Source organism: Bubalus bubalis, chromosome 8, assembly GCF_019923935.1.
Source record: "Bubalus bubalis isolate 160015118507 breed Murrah chromosome 8, NDDB_SH_1, whole genome shotgun sequence".
NCBI classification, from domain to species: Eukaryota; Metazoa; Chordata; class Mammalia; order Artiodactyla; family Bovidae; genus Bubalus; species Bubalus bubalis.
In genome coordinates this window covers 60,969,065-60,993,818 of record NC_059164.1, presented here as the reverse complement: position 1 = coordinate 60,993,818, position 24,754 = coordinate 60,969,065, and the positions used below count along the sequence as shown (strand labels likewise).

The 24,754-nt window shown below is 39.1% G+C and overlaps 1 long non-coding RNA gene across 1 annotated transcript; it reads left to right on the top strand.

The window, feature by feature from the left end:
• Positions 1-91: 91 nt before the first annotated feature.
• LOC123334891 lies at positions 92-24,754 on the top strand. The gene is made up of 4 exons (XR_006553083.2): positions 92-369; positions 748-841; positions 21,468-21,540; positions 23,689-24,754. It is a non-coding gene; the product is annotated as an uncharacterized LOC123334891 (long non-coding RNA).

Sequence of the window (24,754 nt, the reverse complement as noted above, 5' to 3'; positions counted from 1 at the left end):
TTCTAAGGGTAGAGGCAAAGCTAGTGCCAAAGGTCCTGAGGTCAGAACAAAGTTTAACTTCTTCAAGGAAACGAATTTACTGAGGTCAAAATGTAGTGCTTGATAGGGAGATGGGAAGAGAGGTGGTTGGGAAGGCAGTAAGGGGCCAGATTGTATAGGACCTGTTGTTGTACCTTGGTAAGAGGTTAGAATTTTGTTTAAAGAACAGTGAAAAGTCACTGGAGAATTTTATGTGACCTTGATTTATTTTTAATTATAAAATATTTCAGGTATCCGAGAATGTATGGGTAACAAGAGAATGAATATCTCAAGAAATCAGACTTTGTTGAAATCCCCCCCTTTTGAACCTAATCCCCTCTCTCTTTAAAGGTAACTCCTATTCTGAATTTTATGTTTACAATTCTCATGCAAGTTTTGTGCTTTTACCACACACACACACTCATACATATCCATAAACAATATGTATAACACTGCCTTGGTTTTTTAAAAAACTTAATGTATAATTGGCTTTGCATGTTTTCAAACTTTACATGAATGGCACCATACTGTATCAATTCTATGACTTGCTCTTTTTCCCCTCCGTTATATTTTTTTTGAGATTTGCTCATTCACATAGAGTTCTTCTTATTCATTTATATTTACAATTGTTTAGTATTCTCTTATATTAAAATACTGCAATTTATTCATCCTTTGGCTGATGGGCATTTATGTTGTCTTTAATGTTTCTATTCATATCTCCCTGAGCAGGTAATGGAATATATAGAGACAAGAGTGGAAACGTGTAAACCAGTTGAAAGACTCTTCAGAGTGCAGCAGAAATCCAGCGGTGGCTGCAGTTAAGGTAACAGCAAATGAAATGAAGAGACAAGGAGAAATTTGGTATATATTTTGGAAATGCAGCTGATTGGACTTTCACATAGATTTAATAGGAAGGTGGAGTTGCACAGAGAAGGTAAGAAATCAAGGAATAATCCTAACTTTTGGTCTTAAGCTATTTTTGAGGCATCTAAAGGCCCAAATCTTAGAACTTCATAAGGTAACAGGTGATGTGATATCTTCCTTCTCTAGTGCCTTGAAATGTACAAAATTTTGTTGAATGAATAAATAATGGAGTTTATAATTGGTTCTCTATGGTACATTGAGATTATATTGAGATTTACTTACACAGCAATCTAGAATATTTTCAGGTAAAATGAAATGAATTGGGTTTTTTTTAAAATAATCAAAGGGGGGCTATTTGTGTTTGAGGGTTTTTAGTAAAACAAGATTGACTCTATATTAAACATTTTTTTAAGCTGAGTGATGGGTATATGGGAATTGCACTTTTGTAAATGTTTGAAAATTATCATGATAAAAAGTTTAAGAACAGGTAAGAAAAAAATTTTAACTGTTTTCTCATCAAGATGAGAGTTGTCTCAATATGGCTCTTCAAATAAACATCCAAATACATAATAACCACTCCTCCTAAGAATGTTGTCCAAGAATTCAGGAAGTCCAGGCAAAGTTCATAACCTTTTGGGATTTATGAACTCCTTAGAGAATTTGATGAAATATGTGAACACTTTTCCCAGGAAAAAAAAAAAAACACAGATACACAATTTTGCATAAATATATCAGGTTGTTCTTTACTTTTTTTTAAAGCTGTTGTCATAAACCAGGTTAAGAAATCCAAATAGATTCAGGAAAAGACCTCACTAAAATTCTGACTTTAGGACTACAAGTTCTCAGGTATTTTGTTAAGATGGAATTTTGTCCTATTAGTTTTTTTAATGTTCTGCTTTCCACACTTGGTGCTTACATTCCTACCTAGAGTTTGCGGTTGGATGATTGAAGTTTGAGTCTTGTCTTTGTCACTTTCAAGCTATATGATCCTGGAAAAATCACTTAACCTTTCTAAGTTTCAGCTTCTCTGAAATACACCAAGTGTTATTGGTGATAAAAATGAGCTAATATAATTCAAAGTCCTTTGTAAGATTTAAAGAGCACTATCAGTTCAGTTCAGTTGCTCAGTCGTGTCCGACTCTTTGCGACCCCATGAATTGGTGGTAAAAATTTATGCTTCTTATGTGCCAAGAACTCTTCTAAACATTTTAAGTACTATTATTAACCTCATTTTTACACATGAAGAAACTGAGACACAAATAAATTAAGTAACATGCCTAGTGTCATATGGCTCATCAGGAGTTGAGTTAGAATTTGAGCCCAGTCAATCTGACTCTCCTCTCGGCTGTTCCTCTGCCGTCGTAGCCTGGCAGTCTCGGCCGCTACCCCTGACCTCGGACGTGGGGTAACTCCTCTTGGCCGCCGCCCCTCGGGCATGGATGGGGTCCTCCCGGCTTCTGCCCCTGACCTCAGACGTGGGGTAGCTCCTCTCGGCCGCTAAGCGCTAAGTGCGCCGGTCGCAGCCGCCTGCGCTAAGGAGCTACCCCACGTCTGAGGTCAGGGGCTGCGGCCGGGAGGACCTACCCCACGCCCGAGGTCAGGGGCGGCAGCCTGGAGGAGCAACCCCACCTCCAAGGAGCTGTGGCTGCGCGGGCGCAGGAGGGCCTAGAGGAGCTATTCCACGTGCAAGGTCAGAAGGGGCGGCGGTGAGGAGATACCAGATAAGGAGCAGCGGTGGAGTATCTCTTCACCGCTGCTCCAGCAAAGCGCAAGAATGAAGCAGGGCAAAGACTAATAAAATGTAAAAAGTTAACAGACCCATGACTCAAGCTTTGTCGATCAGAAAATGTCATCCAGAGAAATGATATGCAAGTGATTTTTAAAAGACCAGAATTCCTCATAGAACTTTAAAGATTAATTCCTTTTGTTGTGAGATTTCACATTGAGAGCTAGGATCTGGGTCAAAGCACAAATTTCCAGGTAAAACACAAGGATCTGGAAAAGTCAGCCAGCATGGAGTTGTTCCTGGTTGCTTTTCTTGTGGTTTATCTCCTGGATATCGATGAATCTTCAGCCACCTATGTGATCATTACATACACATCACAAATACAAAGTGCTCCCCAAAATTCCAGTGTCACAAACATCCTTGTGGAAATTATGCCTTCCAATTTTTGCTTCTTCATTTTTCTAAAATGAAATAAAATATTCTTATCTGTTCACAGATTTAGACTCCTAAGTGGTATGACTGACAATACTCTTAAATATTTCCCAATTTGAGTGGACAGAGGCAAAACAAGGCAGGAGAATTGAGGTTGGACAGTTAAAACTAAAGATGTCCCACTGTAGAAGAACCATTTGAATCTCTGCAGCCATGAAATGAAAAGATGCTTACTCCTTGGAAGAAAAGTTATGACTAACCTAGATAGCATATTGAAAAGCAGAGACATTACTTTGCCAGCAAAGGTCCATCTAGTCAAGGCTATGGTTTTTCCAGTGGTCATGTATGGATGTGAGAGTTGGACTGTGAAGAAAGCTGAGCGCCAAAGAATTGATGCTTTTGAACTGTGGTGTTGGAGAAGACTCTTGAGAATCCCTTGGACTGCAAGGAGATCCAACTAGTCCATTCTGAAGGAGATCAGCCCTGGGATTTCTTTGGAGGGAATGATGCTGAAGCTGAAACTCCAGTACTTTGGCCACCTCATGTGAAGAGTTGACTCATTGGAAAAGACTCTGATGCTGGGAGGGATCAGGGGCAGGAGGAGAAGGGGACGACAGAGGATGAGATGGCTGGATGGCATCACCTACTCAATGGACTTGAGTCTGAGTGAACTCCGGGAGTTGGTGATGGACAGGGAGGCCTGGTGTGCTGCGATTCATGGGGTCGCAAAGAGTCGGACATGACTGAGTGACTGAACTGAACTGAACTGAATCTGACTCTAGAGTGTACATTCTTAATCTTTAAACTGTGAATTTTAGTATTGTTCACCCTGTATATAACACCCCTGCACTGCTCCATGATATTATATTATGCTCATCAGATGAATACTATCAACCTAGGACTGAGAGAGAAACTGTAAATCAAGTAGCAGCCAAATTCCAAGGGGGAAAATGATGCCAACTTGTTTTATTTTTTAATTTAAAAAATTAAAATTTTTAATGAAAATTAAATTTTTATGTTTTTAATTTTATTCTGTTTAATATTTATACTGTAAGATTTGATTTGATTGAAGTTCTTTTTCTGGAGCCATTGTTAACTCCAGAGTTGGGGCAGAGAAAATAAAAGGTGAGTCTGGAGCACCTTGTGATGACAGTAAGAAAGTAAGAAAGTACTCAAAACAGTAAGAAAGTACTCAAAACCCAGTGGCAGCATATCAGAAAGACATAGGGTCCAACCAGAAAGGACTACCAATAACTAAAGATGAAACAATCTGAGCAAGAAATAAAATAGCAATAGAATTGGATTATGATCCATAGAATAAAATATTCATCAATCTTACTAATATTAACAAATGAATTTTAAAATAAGTAGGGGGTGAAAAGACTGTCTATCTTACAAAAAAAAAAAAAGGAAAATTGAAGTGAGGAAATAGAAAACTGAACACAGAATGCCACACTAATATTTGTTTCAGGCAAGGTCCTTCAGTGGTGAACTAGAAACAGGATATTTTCATAATCTCAACGTGTCCCCCCCAAATATTTATTAATTATAAAGGTAAAACTAGTAATTTTATAATATAGAAACCTGGCAAATAGCACCTTAATCAAGTGATGGGACCTAACATCACTGGCATAAGATACCAACTTTGTGAAGTCCTGGATTATGATGTCCTGAGAAGGGTACATCACTTCAGTGAACTCTGATTAAAAAATGCATAAAACTCAATTTAATCAAGAGAAAATAGCAAACATAGCAAATTGTACAAAAAACTGACTAATATTATTCAAAAGTGTCAAAGTCATCAAAGACAAGGAGATGCTGAGGAATGGTCCACATAGTTGGAGACTAAGCAGAGCTGACAAATGCATGGCATTTGGGAAAAGCATCATGGAAAAGGACCATAGGGTAAATAGGGTATCCCAAAGGAAGTCTGCAGATTTGTTATTTGCTATTATTATTATAACAATGCTAATTTATTAATTTTGATTATTATGTTAGGGGTCATATAAACTGTTGAACTCTTATGGGAAACTGGATCAAAGGTACACAGGAACTCTGTTCTATGTTTGTAACTTTTCTATAAGTCAAATTGTTTCAAAACAAGAAGTCACAAACAAAACATAAGCCCTGATCTTGCATTGTTTTAAACAATTGTTTGAACTGTCTATTCCAGTTTCTCCAGATTCAGTCATTTGAGTACCAATTTCAGGATTCTTACCAATATTCCCAACGTTTAATGATTTCTCACAATATTTTATAGGGGGAGGAAATTGAGGCACAGTGAAGTAAGTGACTCAGCATCACAGAACAAAACAGGTCATTGAATCAGGATTCACTTTTAAGTAGCTTAACACAGTCTATGTTAACTTCTCTAGACTACCTTCCAATACTGCTATCACCTGTATCATTATTTACTTGGTAGCTTCTTTAGAATTGACCCAGTTTATTTCAGACTTTAAAAATAATAATTAAACAAAATGGTAAGCTATGTTATAAGGTCTTCAGGATAGAAATTTTTGTTTTCTCCACTGATGTACCACAAGTTCATTGAACAGTGCTTGGTACATTAAAGATACTCAATAAAAATGTATTGAATGAATGAATTAAAAATTTTATATCAGAACTGTAAATGGAAAGTCAGCATCATTTTACAGAAATAGAAAGTAATCTTCAAAATAAATACAATGAGAATAATACAGTGTTATTAAATGCTGTTGCTTCCTGATTGCTCTGGACCTGAGGCTTGGTATTTCTATATTTAAAAAGTAGTGCAAAGGAGGGCCTCCCTGATGGTTCAGTAGTAAAGAATCTGCCTGCCAATGCAGGAGACACGGGTTCTACCCCTGATCTGGGAAGACTCCACATGCCTCAGAGCAGCTAAGCCAGGGTGCCACAGCCACTGAGCCTGTCCTCTAGAGCTCAGGAGCCACAGCTACTGAGCCGTGCACGACAACCACCCTTGCGCCCTAGTGCCTGCACTTCACAACAAGAGAAGCCACCGCAATGCGAAGCCCACTCTGCAACTAGAGAGTAGCCCCTGCTCCCCACCACTGGAGAAGAGACCACACAGCAACGAGGACCCAGCACAGTCAATAAATAAATAAATATATAAAAGCTTTATATGATAACTGTAAATGGAAAGGCAGCATCATTTTCTGAAAACAGAAAGTAATCTTCAAAATAAATACAATGAGAATAATACAGTGTTATTAAATGTTGTTGCTTCCTGATTGCTCTGGACTTGAGGCCCTATATTTCTATATTTAAAAAGTAACACAAGGGGGATAAAAGTAGCACAAATATTAGTGTTAGTTAGTGTTAGTCACTCAGTTGTGACCGACCTTTTGCGACCCCATGAACTGTGGCTCACCAGGCTCTATTAGAAGGTATTAAAAAGGATACCAGTTACAGACTTTCTCCTTGATTTAATCAGAAACTTTCAATGAGAATGACAAAGAGACTACTTTTCTGAGTAAACCGGCTTTATCTAAAGTTGTATGAATTTGCACATGACCAACGTAAGGGACCATTCTTTGGGGAAGCTGGTTCTGTTCTAAAGGGACCAATCGAGTGAGGGTTCAATGTGAGATTAGACAACTCAGTCTCTCTTGACCATCGTCATGCCTAAAATGTCACCTCTTCTCTTCTGTAGTCTCCTTCCTCTTCTTGCTCACATCTCATTTCTATCTCTAATCCCCTATAGAATTATTTTTAGTTTTTGTAACACTCCTTAGTGCATACTCTTTAATAGCACTTAAAATATAAATTCATCATTATTTTTTCCAAGTCTGTCAACTTCACTTAAATTATAATTATGTAGGACATCAGGGAGTGTGTAATATTTACATCTCCAGAGCTCTTACCAGTATCTAACAAGATGGTAGGCCCACAACAACCTATTGAATTATTAAATTAAGAAAATTACAGAAATTAGAGGGGAAGAAAAGAACTGTATGATTTTCTGTCATCCTTGAAGCTGTGATTTTGTCCTCACTTGTGTTTGAAAAGCTTATTATTCAGATCCTTTATAAAATCTTCCCAGACACACATGCGGGTCCTCCATGAAGATGAAAAGTAAATAGCAATCGTTTCCTTCAAAAGCTCATAGAATTAATTTGCTTCCTTGAATGATTATATCACTCTTCCTTTGCAGCATATTTGCTAAAACCTGATGGATGCCTCCCTTGTAGACATTACTGATGTACTTTTGTCGCTGACAGGAAGGCAAGAGTAGGCTCTTCAAAAGTTTGGAGCTCAGAGTCACAGACTTTTATCATCCTAGTCTAAGGATGATGCTATACTTAGTAATCAGTCATCAGACAAGGGGATAGAGAGTAAAGTTTTCATTCTTCTGGGTTTTTTTGAATATCATTTAGCAATGGAGCTTTTTGATTGTTTGATTGTGTTTGATTTTGATTACTATTTAGTGCAGTTTTTACATAGTGTGTGATTTCAAAGGTAATGTCGAGAGCAGGGTGGGAAGGTAAAGAGAAAGGAGACTTTTACCCTTCAGTTGGTACCATTCTTAAATGTTGAATTTTTAAATGTTTATTTATTTTAAGTCTTTATTGAATTTGTTACAATATTGCTTCTGTTTTGTTTTGGTCCTTTGGCTACAAGGCATGTGGAATCTTAGGTCTCCACCAGGGATCAAACCTGCACCCCCTGCATTGGGATCAAACCTGCACCCCCTGCATTGGAAGGTGAAATCGCAACCACTGGACTGCCAGGGAAGTCCCTTTTGGATTTTTTATTTTTAACATGTAGATATATTGCATTTACATTAAAACAACAACAAAAAGATTTAAAGATCTTCTAATAGTCCCTGAAACAAATTTAGAAGTTTGAGTGCTAAATTTAATTATCATCTACACTTCTTTTGGTTTCCAGATGAAGCATTGCCAACACAACATATTAGGTAATGTTATAAATACAGAAGTTCTATTTTTTCTTAATGGCAACATTCACATTTGAAGCAAGCTGTCAGTAGCAAACAGCTTTGCTTGAGTAGCCTGGTTTAGCAGATGTCTTTGTTAGGAATGTGACAATTATCACCATTATTTATTTCACTGAATATCAAGTGGTACAGAGGGAAGCCAAGTCTTCATCAATAGTGCACGTGGTTAATTACATCATTCTCTCCTCACATGCCTTAATCTTTGTTACTTGCTCTCAAAATAATCATAAAAGGATATATCTTACTGACTTAAAACCAAATGCAAAGTTACTATCAACTGTCACACAAAACTATGTAGACTACATGGAGAAAAAGAAATTATTTTTTTCCAGCCACTTATTACTTGCTATTTAATAGTATTAGGTAACGTTTACCGAGCACTTAGTCTATACCAGAGAATGAGTAAGGATTTTACATGCATTATCTTTTTCAATTATAGTCAATCTCCCCTAACATTTGCATATATTCCTTCACCTACACTGTGCTATCCTTTTAACATGTTATTATTGATTATACTAGTCCATGACTAGTTTGATATCATGAATATCATGAATTTTTATCCGTTGAATATTTCCAGCTATGCTTCTGCTGCTGCTGCGAAGTCACTTCAGTCATGTCCAACTCTGTGTGACCCCATAGACGGCAGCCCACCAGGCTCCCCCATCCCTGGGATTCTCCAGGCAAGAATACTGGAGTGGGTTGCCATTTGCTTCTCCAATGCATGAAAGTGAAAAGTGAAAGTGAAGTCGCTCAGTCATGTCCGACTCTTCATGACCCCATGGACTGCAGCCTACCAGGCTCCTCTGTCCATGGGATTTTTCAGGCAAGAGTACTGGAGTGGGGTGCCATTGCCTTCTCCGATTTCCAGCTACAGAAGTTCTATTATGAATGGAAAATTTATATTACAATAAAGACCAAATCAATGAAGAACAAAACAAAAATTTTCCTCATCAAAATAAGCTAAATTTTATTCTGTAAATTAAGTCAAAGCAACTCTTGCTATAGAATTCAACAATTCAAAAAATAATAAAACACCCACTGTAGGAGCACTTTGTATTCATTATGTTGGATACAGAAATGAATTAGTCTGTCCCTTCCTTCTAAGTGCATAGTCTAATGGAGAAGAGAAACAAACAATTGGATGCTAAGCCTGATTGTAATAAATCCTGTGTTCCAAATAAAACCAAGTACTTAATAATGTGAGATAAGTGCAATTGTGTGGTAGTTTGAGCATTCTTTGGCATTGCCTTTCTTTGGGATTGGAATGAAAACTGAACTTTCCCAGTCCTGTGGCCACTGCTGAGTTTTCCAAATGTGCTGGCATATTGAGTGCAGCACTTTCACAGCATCATCTTTCAGGATTTGGAATAGCTCAACTGGAATTCCATCACCTCCACTAGCTTTGTTCGTAGTGATGCTTTCTAAGGCCCACTTGACTTCACATTCCAGGATGTCTGGCTCTAGGTGAGTGATCACACCATCATGATCATCTGGGTCATGAAGATCTTTTTTGTAGAGTTCTTCTGTGTATTCTTGCCACCTCTTCTCAATATCTTCTGCTTCTGTTAGGTCCATACCATTTCTGTCCTTTATCGAGCCCATCTTTGCATGGAATGTTCCCTTGGTATCTCTAATTTTCTTGAAGAGATCTCTAGTCTTCCCATTCTATTGTTTTCCTCTATTTCTTTGCATTGGTTGTTTAGGAAGGCTTTCTTATCTCTCCTTGCTATTCTTTGGAAATCTGCATTCAAATGGGTATATCTCCTATGCTTTTCACTTCCCTTCTTTTCACGGCTATTTGTAAGGCCTCCTCAGACAGCCATTTTGCTTTTTTGCATTTCTTTTTCTTGGGGATGGTCTTGATTCCTGTCTCCTGTACAATGTCATGAACCTCCATCCATAGTTCATCAGGCACTCTGTCTATCAGATCTAGTCCCTTAAATCTATTTCTCACTTCCACTGTGTAGTCATAAGGGATTTGATTTAGGTCATACCTGAATGGTCTAGTGGTTTTCTCCACTTTCTTCAATTTCAGTCTGAATTTGTCAATAAGAAGTTCAGGATCTAAGCCACAGTCAGCTCCTGGTCTTGTTTTTGCTGACGGTATAGAGCTTCTCTATCTTTGGCTGCAAAGAATATAATCAATCTGATTTTGGTGTTGACCATCTGATGATGTCCATGTGTAGTCTTCTCTTGTGTTGTTGGAAGAGGGTGTTTGCTATGACCAGTGCGTTCTCTTGGCAAAACTCTATTAGTCTTTGCCCTGCTTCATTCTGTATTCCAAGGCCAAATTTGCCTGTTACTCCAGGTGTTTCTTGACTTCCTACTTTTGCATTCCAGTTCCCTATAATGAAAAGGACATCTTTTTTGGGTGTTAGTTCTAAAAGGTCTTGTAGGTCTTCATAGAACCGTTCAACTTCAGCTTCTTCAGCATTACTGGTTGGGGCATAGACTTGGATTACTGTGATATTGAATGGTTTGCCTTGGAAACGAATAGAGATCATTCTGTCGTTTTTGAGATTGCATCCAAGTACTGCATTTCGGACTCTTTTGTTGACCTTAATGGCTACTCAATTTCTTCTAAGAGATCCCTGTCCACAGTAGTAGGCCAAAGAATGCTCAAACTACCACACAATTACACTCATCTCACATGCTAGTAAAGTAATACTTTAAATTCTCCAAGTGAGGCTTCAGCAATATGTGAACTGTGATCTTCCAGATGTTCAAGCTGGTTTTAGAAAAGGCAGAGGAACCAGAGATCAAATTGCCGACATCTGCTGGATCATCGAAAGAGCAAGAGAGTTCCATAAAAAACATCTATTTCTGCTTTTGACTATGCCAAAGCCTTTGACTGTGTGGATCACAATAAACTGTGGAAAATTCTGAAAAAGAAGGGAATACCAGACCACCTGACCTGCCTCTTGAGAAACCTGTATGCGGGTCAGGAAGCAACAGTTAGAACTGGACATGGAACAACAGACTGGTTCCAAATAGGAAAAGGAGTGTGTCAAGGCTGTATATTGTCCCCCTGCTTATTTAACTTCTACGCAGAGTACATCATGAGAAACACTGGGCTGGAAGAAGCACAAGCTGGAATCAAGATTGCCGGGAGAAATATCAATAACCTCAGATATGCAGATGACACCACCCTTATGGCAGAAAATGAAGAACTAAAGAGCCTCTTGATGAAAGTGAAAGAGGAGAGTGAAAAAGTTGGCTTAAAGCTCAACATTTAGAAAACTAAGATCATGGCATCTGGTCCCATCACTTCATGGCAAATAGATGGGGAAACAGTGGAAATAATGGCTGACTTTATTTTTCTGGGCTCCAAAATCACTGCAGATGATGATTGCAGCCATGAAATTAAAAGATGCTTACTCCTCGGAAGGAAAGTTATGACCAACCTAGATAGCATATTCAAAAGCAGAGACATTACTTTGCCAACAAAGGTCTGTCTAGTCAAGGCTATGGTTTTTCCAGTGGTCATGTATGGATATGAGAGTTGGACTATAAAGAAAGCTAAGCACTGAAGAATTGATGCTTTTGAACTGTGGTGTTGGAGGAGACTCTTGAGAGTCCCTTGGACTGCAGGGAGATCCAACCAGTCCATCCTAAAGGAGATCAGTTCTGAGTGTTCATTGGAAGGACTGATGTTGAAGCTGAAACTCCAATACTTTGGCCACCTGATGGGAAGAGCTGACTCATTTGAAAAGACCCTGATTCTGGGAAAGATTGAGGGCAGAAGGAGACGGGGACGACAGAGGATGAGATGGTTGGATGGCATCACCAACTCAATGGACATGGCTTTGGGTAGATTCTGGGAATTGGTGATGGACAGGGAGGCCTGGTGTGCTGCGGTTCATGAGGTCGCAAAGAGTCGGAAACAACTGAGCAACTGAACTGAACTGAACTAACTATGTGGGGAGGCTCTTGTTTTGATTTTTGTGTTGGGGAAAGAGAATTTTTGAGGAGAATGATATGAATTAGGCTTTGACAACCAGGTAAACTTGCAAAAGTTTATCTGGAAGGAAGGGCAAGTGACAAAGGCAATAATTTTATAAAGGCAACTGAGCACAGGGCCTGTTTCGCAGGCGAGGCGAGGGGAAGGCGAGTACATATGACTTGTCACACACCAGGGTGCAAGAGTTGAGTGGGATTTAAGGTTAGAGTGATGGATTGGACCAAATTACAGAGAACTTTGACTACAGAAGACAGCGGGGAGGAAAGGAAAATCTTTAAGCCCAAAGTGACCCGCCTAAATCTGAAGACTGGGAAGATGAGTCCAGCAGTGATGTTCAGGAAAGCTAACATTTAGGGTATGAGTAGGGGGAGAATTAAATGAGCCAAAGAAAAGGAAAGACTTTTTGTTATTGTTGTTTTGTTTTTGTGTTGTTTTTAATGCAAAAGCACTTGACGTGTGAATAGCAAAATTGATTTGCTATTATTCCACTAAATGGAAGAAAAACAAACTGAAAGTAAGGAAACTATTTAAGAGGCTGGCTATGCAATTGTCCAGACAAGAAAAATGAGTTTCTGAAAGAATGTAGTAAACAGAGGAGATTGATTTGAAAGATAATGGTGGAAATAGACTCCATTGGATTGATTAGAAGATAAAAAACCCAGGAATAAAAAGTGATGAGTTTAATTTAGATCAGACTTTAAGATGTCTGTAATACATCAATGTGTATTATACATTGATCATATATACATCAGCATATAGTTAGGAACAGAGTCTGATTAAGGGAAGACAGATGAGGGCTAACGGTACAGAGCTGAGAGTCAGTCTTATAAAGGGGGTAGCTAGGAAGATCAAACTGTTACATACTGTGAGATTGCCAAGGGACTGTCAAGACTTAAGAGGACTGAACACTGAATCTTCGGAAAGTTTATATTTAAAAGACTTGTTTTAAGGTAGGGAAGGTGTGGGGCAGGTTAGGAATTTTGGAAAAAAGCTAAACCGAAGCAGTCCTTGAGACAGAAGGACCAAAACAATATAATGTGGGCTCCAGTGAAGATGCCAGTTCTAGTAAGAAGGTGGTGGTGAATATTGTCAAATTCTGCTAAAAACAGAGTTTGAGCAGAAGATCTAAGAGTTTTTGGCTTTGGGACTTTCCATAGGCTGATGATGCTGAGGATCAAGAGGGAGAAGAAACCAAGGTAGAAATTAGAATCAAGGGAGAGGATTAACCCAGGAGAGAAAGGTTTGTAGGTGTTGAGGGAGGCACAGAAATGGAAGGGGAGTAGATGAAGAGGAGAAGATGGAAGGGGCTCAAAGTCAAGAAGGACCTAGGGAGGGAAGAGAGGATAGGAGAGATGGAAACACTAGCCTCAGAAGGAAATTGGGAAAAGTCTTCAGAGGTTGGAAAGAAGACAGAGGGAATGGGTGATAATTTGAACAGAATGAAATTTATGTAGCATTCATATCAGATGATCTCCAGCTTCCCAAGGTAGCAAAAAGAGGGTGGAGGTAGGTGCAGAAATTTAAAGGAAGTACAAAAGATTGGAACAACAGCTATGTTATTTTCTTTTTCTTGGTGGGGGGGATGTGCCCCACAGCATGTGGGATCTTAGTTCCCTGACCAGGTATCGAACCTGTACCCCATGCATTGACAGTGCAGGATCTTAACCACTGGACCACCAGAGAAGTCCAACAGCCACATGTATTTTAAGGGTGAGTTGATGAGAGGTAAGAAAGGGAATTCCCAGGGTTATTGAATTTCCAGGCAAATTGGAAAAATATATGTTAGAGCATCCAATCAACCGAGTTATGTCCATTTTCTCCAGAATTGTTCAGCTGCCTAGAAAAGGAACAAGAAACAGATGGCTGGCCTAACCAGGGCTGGAGATTGGCAGGACAATTTTGACCCAAGATAAGTGATGTAAGTCATTGGGATGCAGGTGCAGCGAGCACAGTGGAAAAACTGTCCCTAAGAAAAGCTGTCCTAAAGTAGGTGCCTTGGGACATCCTGAGAGGCCAGGAAGGCTGACAAAAGGAAAAAGAGCAAAGGGACTGGGCCTGAAAATCTGAACGGGGGAGGGGGTCAGAGAAAGTGAGGTAATAGAAGAGATAAATAGGTAGAGGTCAGAGGAAGCTTCAAATTCGAAAGTCTCAGATGTGGAGAGGTTACGGATGGTGGTAAAAACTAAGGTGAGGTGACACTGAGGAATATCTGAGGCAGAATGAGATGGAGTCACAGAGCTCAAGGTAAAGGAACTAATAGGCCAGAAAGAAAGATTATCAGCATGGAATTTGAATCCCAAAGGAAAATACACTGGAGAGAGGTAATTTTTGTATGACTAAAACACATTAATGTGATATTAAAACATGTGAGCAGCTAGAAGAATACTTGGAAGGAAGATACGTATTTTTGAACAACAACTCAAGCTTGTTTTCAACATATTGATCTGTGTGATTAACATGAAACTATATGTAATAAGCATGATATGGTAGATTCCTCCCAAACAATGGTTTCACTAAGATTCAGCCTTCACTTTCCACTGTTGAAGAGTACAACGTAGCACTCAATGGCTATGTACTAAAAATTGAAAATACAGACTGGTTACTTGGAAAAAGAAATGGTAGAAAAGCTAAACCTTGACATACTACCATATACTTAAATAAATGGTTGAATCAGGTAATAGTGATTCCCAGGAAATTACTTGTATTCAACATAAAACTACTCATCTTAATATTTTGCCTTAGAGTATAAACTTTCACACTCAGAGACTGTCTTCAGTCGATGAACCCAGACCTCCAGTCTTGCTCTGGATTGTCATAATACTAGCTTGGTGGTGGAATACTAGCCACAAATGTGGGAACCACAGTAAAGTAGGCTCACTGGTTCTTTGTAGCCCAGATGGGGAAACACGCTCACAATTTTCTTAAGTTCTAAAAATAAATAAGTTGTTTTTTTAGAGACAAGTACTCTGTTATATACACTCATCAGGAGATTGTGCAGAGTTTGGGATGCTGTAATCATCCAACTCAAAGCTGAATTGTTAGCCAGATGTTGAAAAATATATGTAAATGGGCTCTGGGAGTACATGTTATCTCTGAATCTTCCCAAAGAATGTTGACCTAGTCCTGATGTATTTATTTACACATTCTTTTCAAATGATTTTCAAACTCAATAACCTTATTTTGTATCATGTAGCTTGGTCCAATATAGACAAAATGTTGATAATTGTTGAAGCTGCGTGATGGGTATGAAGATTTATGATACTCTTCTGTCTACTTTAGATATGTTTGAAATTCTCCACACTAACAAAATTTTTTTAAAAAGAAAAAAAGGACATAGGTCCTTTTATTGTGCTTGTATAGCAACGAGACCCCTTTCTTGCTTTTCCCCTTCCTGCTGACATACACTGTAACCTATCAGAAAGTGCTTGCCCCAGTTCCCTTTTTTCTAGAACAAATTAGAAAGTACTACCCAACCCTAAGATTTGAATGGTATAATACCATTATTATTTCAAATATTCCTTCATGCTTCATAAAACTCTTCCATACGCTGTCATTTCATTGACTTTCATGGAACTTCTGTACTCACAGGCATTCTCCCAAATAGTTGCCTTCCCAAAATACATCCCAAAAGAAAACAGGCTTTCATCATTCAGAAACCAGTCTTCATTGCACATATAGTATGTGCCATTATTTTTAAATTCCATGGCTAAATACCTTCGTAAGGAAAAAAATAACATCCAACAGCAAACCTTCATTTGTTCTATAAACATGTATTAAGCACCCACTATCTGCAAGGTTAATACTTCAGTCTTGGTTTCACATCATGCTGGCAACTTCTGCATGGAATCAAGAATTGGTGAAGATTAGTGAGTTGGCCCTTTCAGTGAGGGAAGAGGAGCTTTTTAAAAAATGCTTATTCTCTGGCTCTACATACAGTAAAGTTTTAAGTCTGGGTGGTTCCAGGAAGTGTTGAGAACCCTTGGTTTAAATCACCAAGTCTGAAGGGGACCAGGGCAGCCTCCAGTCTGACTGAAACTGGTACTGCCATCCATGGAGTGTAGTTGGTAGATATAAAGCAGGTAAGATATGTACCTGAAGCTTCATCCTGTTACTGAAAAGTATAAGAAAAGAGGATGCAAGCTTAGATAAAAATTCAGCAGGATTTGGGCAAGCAGTTAGGACTCAGAGCTGACTGGGCTTAGGTTCAAGGCTGGGCTTTTGTCCTGGTGTGATTCTCAGCAGAGACCCAGAAAGAACTGATTGTGTATTCGATCCCTTTTGTGTAACAGGCACTGTACAAAGCTCTTTACTTACAAAATCGCATTACATCCTCCTGACTGCCCTGTGAGACTGGTTAACTTGCCCAAGGTCAAATGGCCAACAAGTGGATGAGTCATATTTGAACCTAACTCTGTTCTGAATACAAAGCCTATACTCTTTCTATCTATCCATGGTATGCACAGTGACTGGGGCAAAGGCTTGCTAGGCTCACCCAGGGGTGATAGCTAGGAGGATTATTTGACTATAAAGTACTCTGCTAACATGAGGCATTAGGCATCTATTTCCTACTCATTTTATTCACTAGTGGTTAAAATAAATTCCCTATGACTCCTGACTTACAGGGTTCTCATTATCCCCAGATTATGTCCTAGGCAACATAGTGAAATTGGCAAATTTATCTTTGTGTCCCGAGCCTCCCCAATTTTACCTGTTTCTTCCCCAGTCCTTGAGGCGGGAACTGTTGTTTTCATAGTCTTCACCTCCATTCACATCAAGTAGTACATGTCTGATGACAGATGAAAGTCTTGTGCTTTGGGGACCTACTGCTTTTGAAGAGCAGGCACTTAGAGGAATGATGTTGATATCAGAGGAAGGAGCTAGGAAGGATTTGGAAGATACGCTGAATTCCCTGAAATCACGCTTATAGGCAGGTGGTAGCACATTTGAATTGATCCCATTGCTATCTGAAGAGAAATGATAACATTTCAGGGGATATGATGATCAAGAGTCCTGCTGCTCCAGAGATTCTCTTGTAGCACTTTTCATCCCACTGTACAGCCTATCTGTACAAAGTCTTCATTTTACAGGGAACAATACATATGTGTGTGTTTCTCACAGAGATTGTAATCAGGGGGCACAATGCATCAAAGCCTCTTTCTTTTAATAACTGAGGTTATAGACCCAGACTCTGCTTTATTAGTATTCCAAATACCAGTACTGCCCTACCCTACAATAAACAGAGTAAAAAAGAGTGGCTCTCCTGGTACTCCCCCACCACCTCTTGATCACTGTTATGGAGAGCTCAAAATTGTGGAATTTTTTCCTTTACTTATCAAAATCACTTGTAAATGCAAAAATGTTCTGGCAAATATTTCTGATTCAGTTCAGTTCAGTTCAGTCGCTCAGTCATGTCCGACTCTTTGCGACCCCATGAATTGCAGCACGCCAGGCCTCCCTGTCCATCACCAGCTCCCGGAGTTCACTCAGACTCATGTCCATCGAGTCGGTAATGCCATCCAGCCATCTCATCCTCTGTCGTCCCCTTCTCCTCCTGCCCCCAATCCCTCCCAGCATCAGAGTCTTTTCCAATGAGTCAACTCTTCACATGAGGTGGCCAAAGTACTGGAGTTTCAGCTTTAGCATCATTCCTTCCAAAGAACACCCAGGACTGATCTCCTTTAGAAGGAACTGGTTGGATCTCCTTGCAGTCCAAGGGACTCTCAAGAGTCTTCTCCAACACCACAGTTCAAAAGCATCAATTCTTCGGCGCTCAGCTTTCTTCACAGTCCAACTCTCACATCCATATAAGACCACTGGAAAAACCATAGCCTCGACTAGATGGACCTTTGTTGGCAAAGTAATGTCTCTGCTTTTGAATATGTTATCTAGGTTGGTCATAACTTTCCTTCCAAGGAGTAAGCGTCTTTTAATTTCATGGCTGCAGTCACCATCTGCAGTGATTTTGGAGCCCAGAAAAATAAAGTCTGACACTGTTTCCACTGTTTCCCCATCTATTTCCCATGAAGTGGTGGGACCAGATGCCGTGATCTTTGTTTTCTGAATGTTGAGCTTTAAGCCAACTTATTCACTCTCCTCTCTCACTTTCATCAAGAGGCTTTTTAGTTCCTCTTCACTTTCTGCCATAAGGGTGGTGTCATCTACATATCTGAGGTTATTGATATTTCTCCCGGCAATCTTGATTCCAGCTTGTACTTCTTCCAGCCCAGCGTTTCTCATGATGTACTCTGCATAGAAGTTAAATAAGCAGAGTGACAATACACAGCCTTGACGTACTCCTTTTCCTATTTGGAACCAGTCTGTTGTTCCATGTCCAGTTCTAACTGTTGCTTCCTGACCTGCATATAGGTTTCTCAAGAGGCAGATCAGGTGGTCTGGTATTCCCATCTCCTTCAGAATTTTCCACAGTTTATTGTGATCCACACAGTCAAAGGCTTTGGCATAGTCAATAAAGCAGAAATAGATGTTTTTCTGGAAAGTGACTATCAAATATGGAAAGACAGATGGATGGGTGGATGGATGGATAGATACAGAGATAGAGTATATTGAAAGGTGGTAGTTTACTGAAAGAATATAGTAATGACCTGTAAATGTGATAAGATGACATTAAACTGGAAGATAATTTTCTGTGTCCTGAATATGTAACAGAGCCTTGATTTCTGCCATGATAAAATCAAAATTGTAAAACTTGCCTCAAAAAGTTTTTTTTGAGGACTGGATGTAATACACATTAGTCCCTAACAATGCCTAGGATTTCAAAGATCTTTGGATGTTTGTAAACAATTTGTTTTTTGATGTACTTCATTCTGGTATGGAACTAACAGGAAGAAGTTATTATAAGGTATTTTCCTGTTGAATTATCCTCCATTTTCATTATGTGAACCATGAAACAAAAAAATTTTTTTTCCACTTAATTTCTCTCAGATTTCTTCCACTGATTGATGGGAATAAATAGCTCACCTTTGCAGAGTATTTTAAGTTCATTAGATAAATCTTTAGATTAAGATAAGAAAGTGAAAGTGAAAGAAAGTGAAGTTGCTCAGTCGTGTCCGACTCTTTGCGACCCCATGGACTGTAGCCTACCAGGCTCCTCTGTCCATAGGATTTCGCAGGCAATAGTCCTGGAGTGGGTTGCCATTGCCTTCTCCAGGGGATCTTCCCAATCCAGGGATCGAACCTGGGTCTCCCACATTGTAGACAGACGCTTTACCATCTGAGCCACCAGGGAAGCTTAATTAATTATCTTTAATTAAATCACCCTCTTCAGCGATCAATGCAAAGAAATAGAGGAAAACAACAGAATGGGAAAGACTAGGGATCTCTTCAAGAAAATCAGAGATACCAAAGGAACATTTCATGCAAAGATGAGCTCGATAAAGGACAGAAATGGTATGGACCTAACAGAAGTACAAGATATGAAGAAGAGATGGCAAGAATACACAGAAGAACTGTACAAAAAAGATCTTCATGACCCAGATAATCACGATGGTGTGATCACTGACCTAGAGCCAGACATCCTGGAATGTGAAGTCAAGTGGGCCTTAGAAAGCATCACTACGAACAAAGCTAGTGGCGGTGATGGAATTCCAGTTGAGCTATTCCAAATCCTGAAAGATGATGCTGTGAAAGTGCTGCACTCAATATGCCAGCAAATTTGGAAAACTCAGCAGTGGCCACAGGACTGGAAAAGGTCAGTTTTCATACCAATCCCAAAGAAAGGCAATGCCAAAGGATGCTCAAACTACCACACAAATTCACTCATCTCACACGCTGGTAAAGTAATGCTCAAAATTCTCCAAGCCAGGCTTCAGCAATATGTGAACCGTGAACTTCCTGATGTTCAAGCTGGTTTTAGAAAAGGCAGAGGAACCAGAGATCAAATTGCCAACATCCACTGGATCATCAAAAAAGCAAGAGAGTTCCAGAAAAACATCTATTTCTGCTTTATTGACTATGCCAAAGCCTTTGACTGTGTGGATCACAATAAACTGTGGAAAATTCTGAAAGAGATGGGAATACCAGACCACCTGATCTGCCTCTTGAGAAACCTATATGCAGGTCAGGAAGCAACAGTTAGAACTGGACATGGAACAACAGACTGGTTCCAAATAGGAAAAGGAGTACGTCAAGGCTGTATATTGTCACCCTGCTTATTTAACTTCTATGCAGAGTACATCATGAGAAACGCTGGGCTGGAAGAAACACAAGCTGGAATCAAGATTGCTGGGAGAAATATCAATCACCTCAGATATGCAGATTACACCACCTGTATGGCAGAAAGTGAAGAGGAACTAAAAAGCCTCTTGATGAAAGTGAAAGTGGAGAGTGAAAAAGTTGGCTTAAAGCTCAACATTCAGAAAACAAAGATCATGGCATCCGGTCCCACCACTTCATGGGAAATAGATGGGGAAACAGTGGAAACAGTGTCAGACTTTATTTTTCTGGGCTCCAAAATCACTGCAGATGGTGACTGCAGCCATGAAATTAAAAGACACTTAAAGTTATGACCAACCTAGATATCATATTCAAAAGCAGAGACATTACTTTGCCAACAAAGGTTCGTCTAGTCAAGGCTATGGTTTTTCCAGTGGTCATGTATGGATGTGAGAGTTGGACTGTGAAGAAAGCTGAGCGCCGAAGAATTGATGCTTTTGAACTGTGGTGTTGGAGAAGACTCTTGAGAGTCCCTTGGACTGCAAGGAGATCCAACCAGTCCATCATAAAGGAGATCAGCCCTGGGATTTCTTTGGAAGGAATGATGTTAAAGCTGCAACTCCAGTACTTTGGCCACCTCATGTGAAGAGTTGACTCATTGGAGAAGACTCTGATGCTGGGAGGGATTGGGGGCAGGAGGAGAAGGGGACGACAGAGGATGAGATGGCTGGATGGCATCACTGACTCGATGGACGTGAGTTTGAGTGAACTCCGGGAGTTGGTGACGGACAGGGAGGCCTGGCGTGCTGCGATCATGGGGTCGCAAATAGTTGGACACGACTGAGCGACTGATCTGATCTGATCTGATATTAGCCTAGTGGCTAGGTTGAGTTTACAGATTTCTTAAAACTGTATCTTAACACATTCCCTCTGCCTGACTGTCCCCTCCCCCTCAGCCTTCATTATATTTGATGTGTGTGCTTCTCAGAGCAAGAAGTAGGGAGGAAACTTGAAATTACACGAGGATCCACATTCTCCTCTGCAGCCAACTTCAGTAACTTTCACATATTTGACATAGTTTCAATTGCCTGAAGAGGAGTGACTCACCCAGAGTTACACAGCTACAGTAGCTGGAATAATTGGTTTCTAGGTCTCCTAATATTTCTTTCTTCCTTCAGCAATTCCTTTTGCTTAAAAAGTGAGAGATTACTTCGCTTGAGACTGCTGTGTGTTAGACACAAAAGGAAAGGAAGAGGGAGAGTACCTGCCTGTGATTGAAAGAGAGGCTTTTACTTCTGTGATATCTTCATTCTTTTCTTCTTTTTTTTTTTTTCCAGGGTACATGTTGGTTGCTTATACACCACACTGAACCATAGATTTGGGGAACTTGACCTTACTTTTCTTCAACAGGTTAGTATATCTTAGGAAGCAAAGAGTCAGTCCTGCCTCTATTCAGAACTGATCAGGACTGAGATGGAAGTAAAGGTGGACCTCTTTCTCTCTGCCCAACTTTACCAATAGCAGAGTCAGCTAAGCCTTTCATTTGAATGTCAGGAAGATGCCAAAAGAAAACAGACAAACTGAGAAATCTCATGGTGAGGCTAAAAAAAAACCCCAGAAAAGTCTCCACCATGTCAAATCTGGGAGGAGGGGGGAATTGTGTAGGCAAGTGTTTTTGGGTTTTGTTTTTTGCATGACTTTTTCCTCAATGTGTTTGTGTGTGTGTGTAATGGAAGTTGAGGATAAAGACCAAACATGAGGATGAGACAGTAATCTCTTCCTATTTACAACATTTTCAAGTTTCTTTTTTTTTTTGACCCTTTTTTGGTGTTGCTTTTTCTACTCTATTCAGTTTCCTAAGACATGTGCGAATCCTAAAAACATATGCAATTATTTCCAAAACGTTGTGGTATTTTCCAAAAATTTGGGGTGTCTACTATATACAAGGCATTATGCTAGGTTTGCATAAGATGAAAAGATAGCTAAGTTTTAGTCCATCTTCAGGGTCCGCAGTCTCATAGCAAAAGTAATTCATGGTCATGTTTGCGCACAGCTGCTTTGTAAAAGCAGCTACATTTTACAGGAGAAAACATTTTAATTGTCTGATGCTCATTGACAGCATTTATATGTCATGGACACTGAGCTCAAACCAAAAACATATTTTGAAGTAATAAACAATTAAATGAATGCTTTTATCAGAAAGAAGGATTTCAGAAGAGTTTACTCATTTGTGTATTATAAATTTGAAAAGGAAAAGAGTTACACTCATGCCATATGTGAACTATAGGCTGTAAAAAAATATAATATCATCTGCAATACATCTGCTTCATTTAAATGCAGATTCTAACATTTATAGTTTCAGTAGTTGGTGTTGTGGCCTTATATATAACATGAAAAAATAATACTTGAGGAAGTTCCTGAATTTGTAGGTGGCTGATGTAATTAGGATTCTTCCAGTTCTTAAGATACTAGATTCTGTTAAGACACAAATGTAGCCTTTTGAAATAAGAACTCTTGGGGGAAATACCTATAATTAAGCATTTGTGTTTACTGCTGTGTTGCTACTATTTTGGATGCTAATGATGGCCATTATTTTTGTTTCATAAAATCTGTTTATCTGTTTTTAGCGGTTGACTGGCAAGATTTATCATTTATTGCCAAATTTCTAGAAGCAAATCAAAGAAAAAAGAGTATCAACTAAAACCTGTAAATAAATTGTAATCATAATTCCTTCCATGAATTGAATGATACCTGTGGTAAAAATCACAAACATTATCATTTGATCTTTTTTTTTAATCAGACACATATCTAAAATTGGATCCAATGAACATCAAATGATTAAAGGTATAGTACAAGAAAGAGTCTTTTGGTTGTTGGAAACCTCATTAAGGAAGTAATGATAGACTGTTTTAACTAAGCATTTGTCCTCCACCAGTAAATCTCCATGGCAATCCAGTGCAATTGCTTCACATAAAGCAAGCACATTAGTCTGGCACAGGCATTTGCTTCCTCTCTGAATTTCCTGTTTTCCTGGATGTGAGATCTCAGAGGTGCACCTTCAGGAAACAGTCAGTCACTCAGAGATCTACTAGGAAAAGTGATTTTGAGAGGGTAAGTTCCTACTGCTTAAAGTGACAGCCTTGTTCTAATGTAATACATTCCATCTACACAAACTTACTTAAGTACTATTCAATTCACTTTCACAAACCTCTTATATAGCAGGAGGCATTCAATCATTGCCAAAGTCAATATATTAAGTCTGGTTGTTGAAGGCAGCTGGTTTCCCATAAAACCCTGTGTTCCTATTTCCTATTTCAGTCAGTTTATGATTCAGTGGTAGGAAATGCCATAGGGAGTTGGCAACAATGGCATTTTCCACTTATAATAGATTTTTTTAAATGTACTTTGGATTTTTCTCCAATATTGTGCTCAGTGGTATTTCTACCGTGTAATCAGATTGGATGGTTCACAGCCAATGTGATGACTGGCAGTGTTCACAACCAAAGGTGATGACTGGCAAGAAAACCTCAAGGTAAATGGCTTCCTCTTTTCCCTCAGTCCCAGGGGCAACCATGCTGCAGATCTATTATCAGGACCATGGAGTCCTAAGAGGAAAGTGGGATTTTCATCAACATTAGAAGTAAATTTCCAGGAGAGCCCTGGATTTTGAAAATTCTCTGAGGCTCCAGTGGTAAGTTGAGATAAATCAGGCCTCCTGGGGCAGTCTGGGTTCAGACACCCTATTTCTATGCTGCTTTCTCCCCTACTCACTCCTTGGCTGGTGGGAAAAAGAAAAACTCATCCTTCTAAGGTAAAGAATTTAAGAATGAGAGCTGTTTGCTGTTTTTTAAATCTCTGGTCTTCAAGTTACATGATTCTCTCATTCTATTTTATCTTATTTTTGTTTTGTTATCACTGCTATGTCTTTTGGCTCCTCTTCCTCTGTGGGGTGAAGTTTGATCTTTACAAAGAAAGAGGAAGTATGAGGCTTTATTTTTTTCTAATTTATGTTCACTCCTTGTATAACCTTGCAAGTGTCACTTGACTTCCTGTACTGTGTAGATTCTTAATCTATAAAACAGCATGTCAATATCAATTCTGCTTCATTTGCAAAACATTAACAGTCAGTCATTTTAGTTACATTATTTGACCTCAATAGAACTTTCCTCTAATAATTATGCTTTCTAATCATGAATTTAACACTAGAATGCACTATTGATTTTCAAATATTTAAAATTTAAATACAAAAATATTTAAACCATACTCACCTTGATTCCCTGTGTTTATATTTCATTACACTTATTAGAGATTTTGTAGGTGGCAGAATATTCCTTTTGAGAAATACCTTGAATTACAAGGCTTCATATTCAAAATTTGACTTGAACAAAATATATTCCCATATTCATTAATAATATGAAACTAAACTAGCTTCAGCCTTTGTAAGTTATGCTTTTAATTTTCACAAGAAAAAAGTTGTAGTCAGTTAATGACTTTATTTTACATATCATTTTTCAGTTCACTTCAGTCGTTCAGTCATGTCCGACTCTTTGTCAGACTCTGGACTGTACCATGCCAGGCTTATCATTTTTCAGTGCTCTTCCACTTTTCTTCAAAGGAGGAAAGA